Consider the following 13,467-nt stretch of genomic DNA (forward strand, 5'->3'; position numbering starts at 1 on the left):
AGTAATCAAGTCCCACAAGCAGACTGAGCCTGGAAAGAAGCCCAGAAGCAATGGCATTCTTGGGAGGGAAGTTTCTCTGGACCCTTAAGGAGCTAAGACTTTGACATTCCAACCCGGCCTTCAGCTTGAGATTTGCCCACTCCTCCCATTTGGAGAAGAGTAATCTGAAGCTAAAACACTCACAGGATGAGAATGCTGATTCATGGCAAGTCATGAAGGGAAAATAAAACAAAACAAAACTTGACAAACAAAAGGAGTAGAACCACCTGTAGGACCTGTGAGAAATTAGCTTTCATGGAAAAAATGTATTACAGCATGGCTTGGGAATTAAGTACAGTGAATTTTAATTAAAAAGAGTTTGACTCAATTCCTGTCCTTGCCACTAAGTAGCCTGTTACCTTTGGGCAAGTGATTTACATTCTTCAAATCTTAGTTTCCTAGTCTATAAAAAAAGAGGTAAAAATACTACTTAACTCATGTTTTCTGGGTGTATGTGTGTGTGGGTTTTTTTAAGATTTAAATGAACAAACGTTCAGCTGTACTTAATAAGGTGTAGGAACTCAACAAATACCAGAATTTATTTAAGAGTAAATTCTTAAAATATTTTGAAGAATGTTTGAATATTTTTCTTTTCTGTCTTTCTGGGTATAAAAACTGCCTTTATATCTATTAATTAATTATATAATTAAACCATTTGCCATGACCCCTTAGGCTCTATTGGGGGTGGGGGTTAAGTTATGACAATTGACATTTCTAAAAAAGTAATATGCTAATTTAAGAATATTCCCTCTCAGACATGAGTGTTCCCTGCAAACCTAGGTATAGTTCTAAGATCTTAAGCAAATAAATACTGATAACAAGATGACATGATTCAAGTAATGTGGAAAAACTGTCCACAGGGATATCTCTCAGCATTCTTTCATATGAGTTGTATCATATGCTAAGAATTCATGAGTCTCTGCAGTTTATTTAATATTTCTAAAATAGGCCACCTTTCCTATCATTACTCTGTCTAGATCAGAATGAATTTTATTTTCAAGGACTTCTAGTCCTTTCTTAGGAAGCCATCATCACTGGGCATGCCAGTACATCTTCTGGCAAACTGTGAGAACAGCATTTGTTGGCAATTGTGAGAACAAAAGAAGATTTTTCTAAAGGTGATGAAGCAGAAAGGGAAAGCAGATGCCCCTGAGGAACAAGGAAAAATGTCAAGGGAATTTGTCTATCTTCTTGGCATCCTAAGGCCTGAAGGTAAGGGGGATGTGCCAGGTTACTGCCTCATGAAAAGCAGAGAGGGGAGGATTCCTCTGATCGCTCACTAAAGATGGCTTGGAAAAGGAACATGATAGTGTTAGGGAACAGGAGTTGCAACATAAATTGGGAGGCAGATAAAACTCAGATAAAATTGGGAAGTGATAAGATTAAAAAGACTTCCCAAATGCACTGGGAAAATTAGCGGAAGCTTCAAATTATTACAAAACTGTCGCATAATAATTATATTAACTAATATTAATTATATTAAATATTAAATATATATTAACTATTTAAATATATTTATTAAATATAATAAACATATTAAATATTATATTATTAATTATATTAACTAATATTTATTAAGCTAAGTACTTTACATGCTTTTTTTTTTAGTTAATACTGTATGCCTAAGAGGTACACACCAATATTGTCCCCACTATACAGACTGGGAAACTAACGATTGCAGAGGTTAAATTCTCAGTCTTACGTGACTTTATGGAATAGCAGAAATCATGTACTCAGAACCTGGTTAGGGAAAGAAGTTGTTTATGAATGTATTTTTCAGTGATACCTAAATTCTAAGAAAACTTTGCTCACATCCTCTTGGATGAAATGATAACTAGTTTTGTGTCTGGAAAGACATGTTTCTCTGAGGTCACGTTGCAGCACTTTCAAAAGGGTTTCCCTCAAGGGTGTTTCATCTATTAGTATCAGCAAAAGGATCTCACAAAATGACTAATTTTTAGTAATTGTGACCGGCAAGCCTTTGTTGAGTCATTCTCTTCAGAAATAACACCCTGATTCATCAGATCTGTTTTTAACATTAATTATAGTTAACATCTGACATATTCTTTACCCTTTCTTTACATCACTGAACACTAGAGAAAAAATAAGACCAGCCAAACTCAGATTATGGTTAAAATAATAATTATTAGTGATTTAAAGTGAAAATGGAATAACTTCAACATCTCATGAAGTAATAAATGCCTTACATTTCATAAGATAAAAAAGAACATTGAGTACTTTTTCTTAATGTTTAATGTTAATGTTGTCCACAAATTGCATGGTACAAATTATGTGCTTTTACATAAAAAAAAAATTGAATGTGATCATTCTAAGAAGTGAAATAAGCACCAAGGAAGCATCTCTTTAAATTAGCTGTCTTTCTAGGGGCGCCTGGGTAGCGCAGTCCTTAAGCGTCTGCCTTCGGCTCAGGGCGTGATCCCGGCGTTGCGGGATCGAGTCCCACATCAGGCTCCTCTGCTTGAGAGCCTGCTTCTTCCTCTCCCACTCCCCTGCTGTGTTCCCTCTCTCGCTGGCTGTCTCTCTGTCACATAAATAAATAAAAAAAAAAAANAAAAAAAAAAAAAAAAAAAAAACTTAAAAAAAAAAAAAGGAACCTGTCTTTAAAAAAAAAAAAATTAGCTGTCTTTCTAAATCTTGTGAAACTAACAAGTGACTTACCATGAACAGCTGAGACTTCTAAAATTGTCACTAATGTTTGTATAATAAAGTGTTCTGGCCTTTAATTAAAAGTGGTTAGTATTTGAACTCCTGATGTAGGTGTACAGAAAGATGTCAGCAACACTGGATCAGATAGACTAATTTATTTTTTTTCCAGACTGATCTGTTTTTAGTATAATTGACACACCATGTTACATTAGTTTCAGGTGTACAACTTAGTGATTTGACAATTTTATACATTATGTATGTTCAGCACAAGTGTAGCTACCATCTGCCCCATTACATCACCATTACAATATCACTGACTGTATTTCTTATGCTCTGCTTTTTATCCCCATGACTTAATCATTCCATAACTGGAGGCCTGTATCTCCCTCTCGCTTTCACCTATTTTGCCCAACCTCCCCACCCACTTCCCCTCTGGCCACCATCAGTTTGTTCTTTGTATTTATAATTCTGATTCTGCTTTTTGTTTATTCGTTGCTTTAGATTCCATTTATGAGTATAATCCTATGGTATTTGTCTTTCTCAGCCTGACTTATTTCACTTAGCATAATACCCTCTAGGTTTATCCATGTTTCTCAAACGGCATGATCTCATCCTTTTTTATGGCTGTGTGATATTCTAGTGTGTGTGTGTGTGTGTGTGTGTGTGTGTGTGTGTGTGTGTGTGTACACCACATTTTCCTTATCCATTCATCTACTGGTGGACACTTGGGTTGCTTCCATGCCTTGGCTATTGTAAATAATACTGCAATAAACATGGGGTGCATTTATCTGTTTGAGTTAGTATTTTCATTTTGGGGGTAAATACCCAAGAGTGGAATTACTGGGTTATATGGTATTTCTATTTTGAATTTTTTGAGGAAACTTCATACTGTTTTTCTACCACTACCAACAGTGCATGAGGGTTCCTTTTTCTCTGTATCCTCACAAACATTTGTTGTTCCTCGTCTTCTTGATTTTAGCCATTTTGACAAATGTGAGGTGATATCTCATGGTTTTGATTTGCATTTATCTGATGATTAGTGGTGTTGAGTATCTTTTCATGTGTCTGTTCTGTTGGCCATCTATATGTCTTCTTTGCGAAAATGTCTATTCAGGTCCTCTGCCCATTTTTTTTTAATTGGATTGTTTGTTCAGATAGACTAATTTAGAGAGAAACCTTCTTTTCCCCCTTGATAAGACAAAAGTGCCTGTAGTGAATATTTGTTGTTTTTTTACAAGTTCAGCATCCCTTTCCTTTGGCTTGATAATGCCTTGATACTGTCTGACTTTCTGTAGGATCTGTCCATTCCCTTTGTGTACTGTTGTGGTGGGACCGTGAAACTATGTACAAAGGGTGGGTTGGCACTTCTCCCCATCCCTGCTCTCACTAACCAATACCAATAAGATAGAAGTCCTAGGAATTTGGCCTATGGACAGAACATGGTTGGTGCTGAGTTTTTTTATTACAACTCCCCAAAGAGATTGTCACTATTTCTTCATCCAAATCCCTGCTACTGCTCTGCTTCTGTCTCTCTGAGGTCTGGTTTTACTTCCATTTCTCAGGTATTGGGAGCTAGTCTGCATTCTGGCACTAAATTCCACTCTTCTTCATTTAGTCTGTTTCTGTTGCTTGACTTAACTGGTATAGTACAATGTCCTTTCTTCTTTTACTGAAAATCTTAAATAACTTTACTCTTTTTAACCTCCTAAATGAGATCAAGCCTTTCCTGAAAGTGTTTTGGTCTTAACAAATATAAAATTTTCTGTTACGATGAACACTTTTTGATTAAAAGAATCATACCAGAATCTAAACTGTGTCATAACAAGTAACTACATATAGTAAAAACAAGAGTTCTCTATTATTCTTCATTCATTTCTTCTAACCCTCGTTATTTTGAATTCTCTTCACTGGAAAAAAAACAGAAGGTTCAACGCTTTTGTTGTGAGCTTTTTCCAATTCTTTCTTCTAGAGTGTTGTTAGAGCCAAAGAGAGATTGTTGAAAGCCCCCTTTTCAGATATTGAAACAGGTAAGAAACCACCTTTCTGTGTTAAGCTAACTGTGTGTCCTAAAGATATACTATAAAGAAGGAAAGCATGTGTTTAGACAATTTGGGTAAAATTCACTTAGATCTCAATTATCTGGCCACTTGGAGTTGAAAGAGTGAGCAGCTTAAGGTTTAAATTGATGAGTTCAGTTGACAGAGATCCAGCCACTCACTGAGGAGTGACAGTCACCAGGCTGGGCATGGGGACTGCCTCCCCCAGCAGCAAACATGATAACCAGGCTGAGATTGCCCTAGATCTCTCATTATATTAAAAACCAACACCCATCATATCTGAGGTTTTTTAAAAATCATAAAATGTACACACAGAGAAGCGCGTAAAACTTGTATGTTTTAAGAACAATTAAAAGGCAACACATTCAGAACTATTTTTATATTCATTATATTCAATATTTTATATCTGTATATTGAAAGTTTACCAAGATTTCCAAGGCCAAGATTCCATGCCCCTCATGTAATGACCCTAGTCCTTGTCCTTACCCCTATCAACGCACTTATCCTGCTTTTTCATCTCTGTCCAGGCCTCACCCCTACCAGTGTTTACACATAAAGCTCCCTATGGACATGGATCAGACACCGTTACCACTGTGTCCTCATAGCCAGGCATGAAATTGGTCACTTAGTAAGTCACTGATAATAAATGAATGAAAATAAATAAATGACCCATCAGTGTCTTCAAACATCTCCAAGGGCAATTGGAGGAGAGAAACTAGTAAAACAACAATTAAATACAATTTGTTAAGTGTTTTGATAAGGAGGGGGTGAGAGTCAGGAAATGTGCACCCATGTCAACCACAGCTTCCTGGAAATGGTGCACTGAGCTTTAGTGGAAGAACAGGTGTCCGTAGTTGAGAAGGTGACAGAGAAGGAGTGAAGTGCAGGAGGAGCAAAAGACCTAGTAATTTGAAATGCTGTGAAGAGATTAAGACACAGTCTAATCAGGGGTTCTTAACCCAGACTCTGCATATCCTGAAAGGTCCCTGAATAGAATATAGAAGGCTCATGAACTTGGATGAGAAAAGAAACAGATCTCTGTTTTCACTAACTTCTAACTGAAATTTAGTATTTCTTTTGATTACAATGGAGGTGACAAACAGATATAGTAGTAGCGATAACCTGTGACTTTGTCATGGGGACAACAAAATTTCACATTGTAGTAGAGATGTTTGCAGATATCCTGAAATATAGTATACACACATTGTTAATTTGACATGGCAATAACAGATGCTTAATGTTTTAATAACTTCACATTAATGTATGTACGTTTTTACAAATTTGGTTTTTTGATGTTTAGATACCTATTTCTCTATAATTCATTTCCTTTCTAATTATATGTATTTTATTTTATGCATTTAAATGTTTAAAAATATTGTTCTGAGAAGGGATCTATCAAATTCTCCATATCAGCAAAGAGGTCCAAGACAACAAAAAGGTAAAGAACCTTTCATTGTGGGAGTCAGAGAATAGGGTTTTTAGAGGGAAGGATAAATGGGAACCTTGGAACCAGTCCTGTCACCAGAATAACCCACTCAGTCCTGGGTGAATTTTTCCTGCCTGTTGTTATTTTCCCTCTGTCCCTTTCATGGGCCTCACCCACCACAGAGGCATTATTTGCACTTAACTTTATCTAGACAATCAAAGCACAAACTTGCTAACTAGTGATTTCATTATACCAGGATACAATTTAAGATTTTTGAACCAAATTACTTTTGTACAAATTACAAAGAGTGAAAGGCCAAATATTATTAGGAAAGGATACATATATTTTTGAAATTAAATTTCTGAAAAGAAAATCATAATTATCATCATAATAGATTATATTGAGTTTATACATGACCTATTTTTTTTAAAGATTTTATTTATTTATTTGAGAGAGAGAGAATGAGAGAGAGAGCACGAGAGGGGGGAGAGTCAGAGGGAGACTCAGACTCCCTGCTGAGCAGGGAGTCCAATATGGGACTCGATCCTGGGACTCCAGGATCATGACCTGAGCTGAAGGCAGTCGCTTAACCAACCAAACCACCCAGGTGCCCTACATGACTTCTTTTCAACTAAGTTTTACATCTACTATGTTTGTCTTCATAAACAAGTCCTTGAAATAGAATATATATACAGGAGAACAAGAAAAGGAAAATGTGACACAGAGGTTATCAGGCTTGGTTGACTGAACAAGTGCTGAATGCCTGCTATGTACTCTATATATTATGTTCAACAATGGAATGATAGAGGGAATAAAAGACATTAACTTCTAACTTCAAAGCTCATTTTATTCTATATATGGAGCCAACCCATGTGTCTGTGAAAGAGTATGAGACTGAGTATCAGTATAACTGGCCACAAACATCAAAAGTAATGTATTGGAATAGAGTAATATTAACACACATAGAGTTGGTGATACTTCATGGAAAAGGCTTATAAGCTCCCCTTTCAAGATTAATAGATGAACTAGCAAGTATAGAGCATTTAGTAAATTCTGGGCACTGTGCTAGTCTAGCATTTGCTAAATTTCTCATTTAATCTTCTCTGTAATTTTATTAGATAGATATTGTTATTAATCTCATCTTACCCAAACTTAAGAAGATTACATAAGTCCTTCAGGGTCATACAGCAAGCAGGTGATAGATCCTGTAAGTGAATGCAACAGAGAGCTCTTAAATAATAAACCTTCATGAGGACCAGGACTCAATCTTTTTCTTCATGTTTTTCTGCTGCAATTCGCACAGTGTTTGGTATACTTTAGATGTTCAAAAGTTTGTAGCTGAGTGTATTTTAACTAAGTCAGGACAGAATGGCTCTGATTTATTAAGTGGTAACACTGAAACTCAAGTTAACTTCCTGTTCATTGTTTCCATTAACTCATCACTCCAAACAACTAACAGCACAGAGACACAACTACACTTCACCATCCCTTCCTCAGCATAGCTCAACAATGAATAACAACATGAATAACAACAACAAAATACATAAATATAGAGAGGGGGTGAGAGAAGTACATGCCTCTGTGCATGTATGTGTGTGTTATTTACCAGAAACTCCTATTAATCATTTAATGTCTTCTTGTCTTCAATCTCTTTTTATTACCACAGTACATATATTTATTTTGCTGTTGTTGTTGTTACGAAGTTCTGAATATTTTCATGCAAGCATATATTGGATTTTAGTCTCATTTTTATTTCTCTACAATTTACTTTTTACTTTGTATCTTACAATATCCTCTCTCCGCAAATGATACAGGCAGATGACAAATTGTTTGTACCTTTTATTTGTGTCCCAAAAGACTATCCCCCTAAATATATCACTCACTTATGCTTTATTCTTTTCCACCTAGGGTATGGAGAGGAAAAATTCAGCTCTTGATTTCAAAAGGCTTGCCACTTGGTTTCCTTGGAATTCCAGCCTCTATACTACCTCTCCCTGGAAAAAACCCCAGTTGTAAGCTTCTGGTTGAATTGCCTAAATCCTTGACTTCTTCCTATGAAGCTTTTATGAGGCCAATTACAACTAATATTAGCATTTTATAAATAATTATATCAAATGCTTCTCAGAATTCAAATTTTAAAATGCCATCTCTTTTAACATTAGCAAAATGGATGTTCATATTGTTTCTGACAAACTCATGGTGCTTACCTCAAATGACATATTATGGATGAATTTTGGTTTCCTCCTCAATTTTCTTCCATGATTTTGCAAATTTTTGACAATCCATTCCCACGACAATATTTAGGAGGTCAAATGCAGGAAACAATTCAAAAACAATTCCAGAAGGTACTCTCTTGTTCCCAGGCCATGCCTTACTTGTTCAGAGGCTAGGTAGTATTTCTTCAGTGGCTCCTTGATTCAAGCAGCTTTAACTAAACAAGGGATGCTCCCTGGTGAAAGTATGGTCCTCAAAGCAGCATCTGCATCACTTGGGAATGCAGAACTCAGGCTCTACCTAAGCCTAATGAACCAGAATCTGATCTACATTTTATCCAGGTTCCCAGGTGATTTTTAAAAGGTTTACTCTAGCACACTGAGGCTAAATGATTGGTGGTGAGCACTTGGGGATACAGTATTGAGATGAAATCCTCAGTCAAATTTGAGCTGTTTGTAAAGAATAACAGAAGTGACAAGTGATAGTGTGATCACTTTAAGAGTGGGATACTTTGATCTCATTGCCAGCCTGCACCCTTCTTAGCTTTCCATCATCTTCTACTCAATCAAAACAACTTTATCTTGAATTTCCTCACAACATATACTCTCTATTTTGGTCAGGCCAAACTGCCTTTGCAGTATCCTGCAAATGTTGTGTGTCTTTACTTACTGTATTAGTCAGGGTTCTTTAGAGAAATAGAACCAAAAGGATGGAGATAGATAGATCAATCCATCAATCGATCGATCCATCATGAGGAAGTGCCTCATGGAAATTGTGGAGGCTGGCAGGTTTCCCAAGATTGGCAAGGTGAGTTAACATGCTGGATACCCTGGAGAGCAGATGGTTTGGTTCCCGTCTGAGTCAGAAGGCCTGAGAATCTGGAGAGCTGATGGTGTAAGTTCCAGTCCAAATGGCTCAAGATCCAGAAAGAGCCAGTGTTTCAATCTGAGTTCAAGATCAGGAAAAAAGCCTGGGTCTCAGTTTGAAAGCAGTCAGGCAGGAAGAATTCTTTCTTTACTTCGAGGGGAGGGTCAGTGTTTTTGTTCTATTTAGGCTTTCAATGGATTGGGTGAGACCCCATCCGCATTAAAGAGGGCAACTTCTTTACTCAGTCTGTTGATTTAAATATTAATCTCATCCAAAAACAGCCTCCTAGAAACACCAGAATAATGTTTGACCACATATCTGGGCACACCCTGCCTCAGTGAAGTTGACACATAAAATTAAACATCATACTTCTCATGTTTCCCTACCCCGGGATTCTCCTCCTTCTACTACACATCTTCTGAGGCACAGCTCAAGGCCTGTGTTCCCTCACTTTCCTTTGTGAATTTCCTCTTGATCCCCATTGCCTATAGCACTTGAGGAGTCAATACCACATGCCAGGCCAGGACAATTTACTGTCTTCCGTTTTCCACTCTTGTTTTTGGTGTGTTAGATTTGTCTCTACCTAAATAATAAAGGGAGGAATCTTGCCATACTTCACTGCAAACTTCACAGTACTTAGATCATCCCCAAATCCTGGGTAATTGATTTTTTATTTATTTTTCCCACTTCAGTTCATAAAGGTGTTTATCTTAGGGGCGCCTGGGTAGCGCAGTGGTTAAGCGTCTGCCTTCGGCTCAGGGCGTGATCCAGGCGTTCCGGGATCGAGGCCCACATCGGGCTCCTCCGCTGGGAGCCTGCTTCTTCCTCTCCCACTCCTCTTGCTGTGTTCCCTCTCTCGCTGGCTGTCTCTCTGTCACATAAATAAATAAAATCTTAAAAAATAAATAAATAAAGGTGTTTATCTTAGTACTTTCACTAATTAGAAAATACTTGAATATCTCTTCTACAAGAAGTACTTACCACTTAAATGAACATTGTTATTACATGTGCACTAATTGGGATCTTCTTAGAGATAGCCATGATGTTGAATTTGTATAGTATCATTTTTTAAGTCCATAAAATGACATCAGTTTAGATTCTGTCTTAACTTGGATTCCTACACTGACACAAGTTTTGCTGAAAGAGCCTTGGGAAATAGTGTGTTCATACATGTAGCCTACATGATATGGAGTAGGCAGTAATTTTATTGTAATGTCCTAGAGTTGCTGCAGCTGGGAAGTAGGAAAGGGGGTTAATGGCATGGCACAAAAAGGGCCAAGGGCTGCATAATGAGAAGATTCATTTTTTCAGCCCAGAGTGCATACACACATGGACTCTTCCCTCCCAAAAGAGTCTAAAATGTCCACTGACTGGATCACTTCAGCAAGTCACCGTTTGACCATGGTAGAAGAAATGAGACAAGGGTGCTATGAGAGTCCACAGCTCTGAGCCTGTAATACCTGTGTCCTTTTACCCCAGGACAGTCATTAATTTTCCTCAACACACCTGGAGGAGGAGGATGACATGTAGAGGGACAGTCAGGAGGTAAGTGAGGAGGGACAAATGGGTCTCTGTCAATATCAGACTGTTGCTGTTGCAGAGTCTTGCTGCTGGCCTAGGCGTTGACATAGGACCTCATAGCAGCTCTCAGGGCTAGGCTGGTTACATTCTCTCTGGCAGTGACACCTAGGCATTAGCTTTCTATACTTTGATAAACTGATTCCCATGCCCATGCCTCTTTCCCTGAAACTTGGCCTCTTAAAACAACTTATCCTTACTTGCCTAGATTGTCATACTTAAAGGAGAAAAGAGGACACCAGAGTACCAATAGGGGTCCATATGTCTAAATATTTAAAAGCCAATAAACGCTTGAATGAAATACATTCCTTTCTATGCCCTTGACCTAGAAAGTCAGGTTCAAGTTTAAGATGCATTGTAGCCCTTCAGGTACAATAAGGCTGGGGGTGGGAGGCAGACTCTTGTACATTAGTACAAAGTACTTTAGTACAAAACTTTCACCACCAGCAGAGAAGATACAAAGATGACAACCTGGTGGAAAACTCACACATCTACTACTCAGGTCAGAGAGTTTAATGCTTTAGTTTCAGGAAATGTCCACACAAAGAAATAGGCATCTAGTATTTTCAGCTTAAAGCAGGAAGAACTCAAGTCCTTCACCCAGGGGAAAAATATTGGGAAAAACTCCATAAATAAAATGTGTGCTCGGTGTCAAATGTATACGTAAGAAGTCAGACTTCCCTGTGATTTTCACAANTTCACCCAGGGGAAAAATATTGGGAAAAACTCCATAAATAAAATGTGTGCTCGGTGTCAAATGTATACGTAAAAAGTCAGACTTCCCTGTGATTTTCACAAAAGCCCCTGAAGCTGAACAAGCAAGACACGACACACAGAAGAGGATTTCCAGAATTCAGAAAAAGAATAATCCAGACCATCAAAAGTAAGAAATTATGTTCTTGGTTACAGATCCTCTTACATATCCTTATGGTTTACTGATAGCAAAATGCGTATGGTTCTCCTTCCAGAATCAGAGTTCAGTCATTCTGAATATATCCTGTTATCTACCTGAATCCCCTAAGTCATATTATTTATAGATATTTCACCAGCCCAGGAAAACCTCTCCTCTACCGGCTCAGGAGAACCAATTATGCCCACCNAATCAGAGTTCAGTCATTCTGAATATATCCTGTTATCTACCTGAATCCCCTAAGTCATATTATTTATAGATACTTTCACCAGCCCAGGAAAACCTCTCCTCTACCGGCTCAGGAGAACCAATTATGCCCACCTTCTCCTGTCCCTGCTTTCAGTGACTTCAGAATGGTTGTTTGAAATTGGCATTGGTGGTAGTACATTTTAACACTATGGAAATTGGCAAACACTACAAATGAGGGTTTGTCATTCCCTGGAGAACTTTGTGTTATAAATTTACTAGTATATAACTGTACCTAGGCCCAAAGTGAGCAAAAATATCAGATAACTACCTTACTTAATGATGCTAATTTCTGTGCAGGGTACATATTTATTACACACACAAGCAAAACCTATATACTTGTATCTAAATCTGATTCTAATATATATTTGTCCAAAAATACTTTAGATTTTGTTTTCAAAGGTTAAAAATGAGAAATATTAGTAATGAAAAATCATCAGTGCTATCTCCCAGATTACTTTATCCAAATGTGATTGTAAAAGAATGACTTGTTTCCCAGAAAGGGAATAAAAATTAGTTTTGTGTTTAGAAAAAAAAAATGGGGNTCCCAGAAAGGGAATAAAAATTAGTTTTGTGTTTAGAAAAAAAAAAATGGGGAAAAAAAAATACCCTGAGCCTAGTCAGAAAGTGCTACTTAGCTTTAGAGAGTAATTTTGAGCAGCACAAAGGCGCTCTCATATTGATGGTTTCACTCTTGGGTTTGTTTTTTGAAACTGCCTAGAGCACCAAATCCAAAAAAACCCAGGTGTGTGTGCATTTCCTATGGGAGTCTGTCATCTCTTTGGTTCCCCTCTCCTGAAAGAAATTTTGAAAAATTCAAGTGCCCTCCTTCGAGTCATGCTTCAACACGCCAAAGGCAGACGCCGCACACCTGCTCCGCCTTCACAACACGTCACTCATCAGCCACGGGAAGGGGCAAGGAGAGCAGAGGGTGAAAGAACGATACTCAAGTTCACCCGCCACCTGAAGCACTGGGCAGGGCCTCGGGTGTTCTGTGTCTGACAGCATAACGTTACAAAATTTGGGAAAGTCAGAAGTACAGGGAAAACTAGCTACATAATTCCTTTACTGGGAATCAGGACTGAAAACTTTTTACCGCTTGTCAGCTTTCGGTTTGGAGAATACTAAACACACATGCCATGACTCCATCCCTGTTCTGGTTTATTTGCCACATCTGTGGAGAAAACCACAGACTAGAAAGAAATTACGTTGACAACTTCTTTCACCCAAAGAGCTGTGTAGTATTTTCTCAATGTTCTAGTCTACACTTGCTCCAAAAACCCATTTGTGGAGTAGAATTGGGAAGTTTCTGATTTGAATTTACTTGAACAGTTCTGATACGGCTGTGGTTTAACGTGTCTAATGCGAAGTAAATATCTTAATTTCTCATGAAATGTTAAGGAATAACTATCTCCTTTGGTGTAAGCATTATATTGTAGACAATTCATGGTAGGTTTAATAAC

The 13,467-nt window shown here is 37.7% G+C and overlaps 1 long non-coding RNA gene across 1 annotated transcript; it reads right to left on the reverse strand.

The window, feature by feature from the left end:
• Window positions 1-2,538: 2,538 nt before the first annotated feature.
• On the reverse strand, window positions 2,539-10,011 carry LOC117801134. Its single transcript, XR_004623614.1, has 3 exons — window positions 8,397-10,011; window positions 7,336-7,394; window positions 2,539-2,581 (listed from the first exon to the last, which is right to left on the reverse strand). It is a non-coding gene; the product is annotated as an uncharacterized LOC117801134 (long non-coding RNA).
• Window positions 10,012-13,467: the final 3,456 nt, after the last annotated feature.

Source organism: Ailuropoda melanoleuca, chromosome 2, assembly GCF_002007445.2.
Source record: "Ailuropoda melanoleuca isolate Jingjing chromosome 2, ASM200744v2, whole genome shotgun sequence".
Classification (NCBI taxonomy): domain Eukaryota; kingdom Metazoa; phylum Chordata; class Mammalia; order Carnivora; family Ursidae; genus Ailuropoda; species Ailuropoda melanoleuca.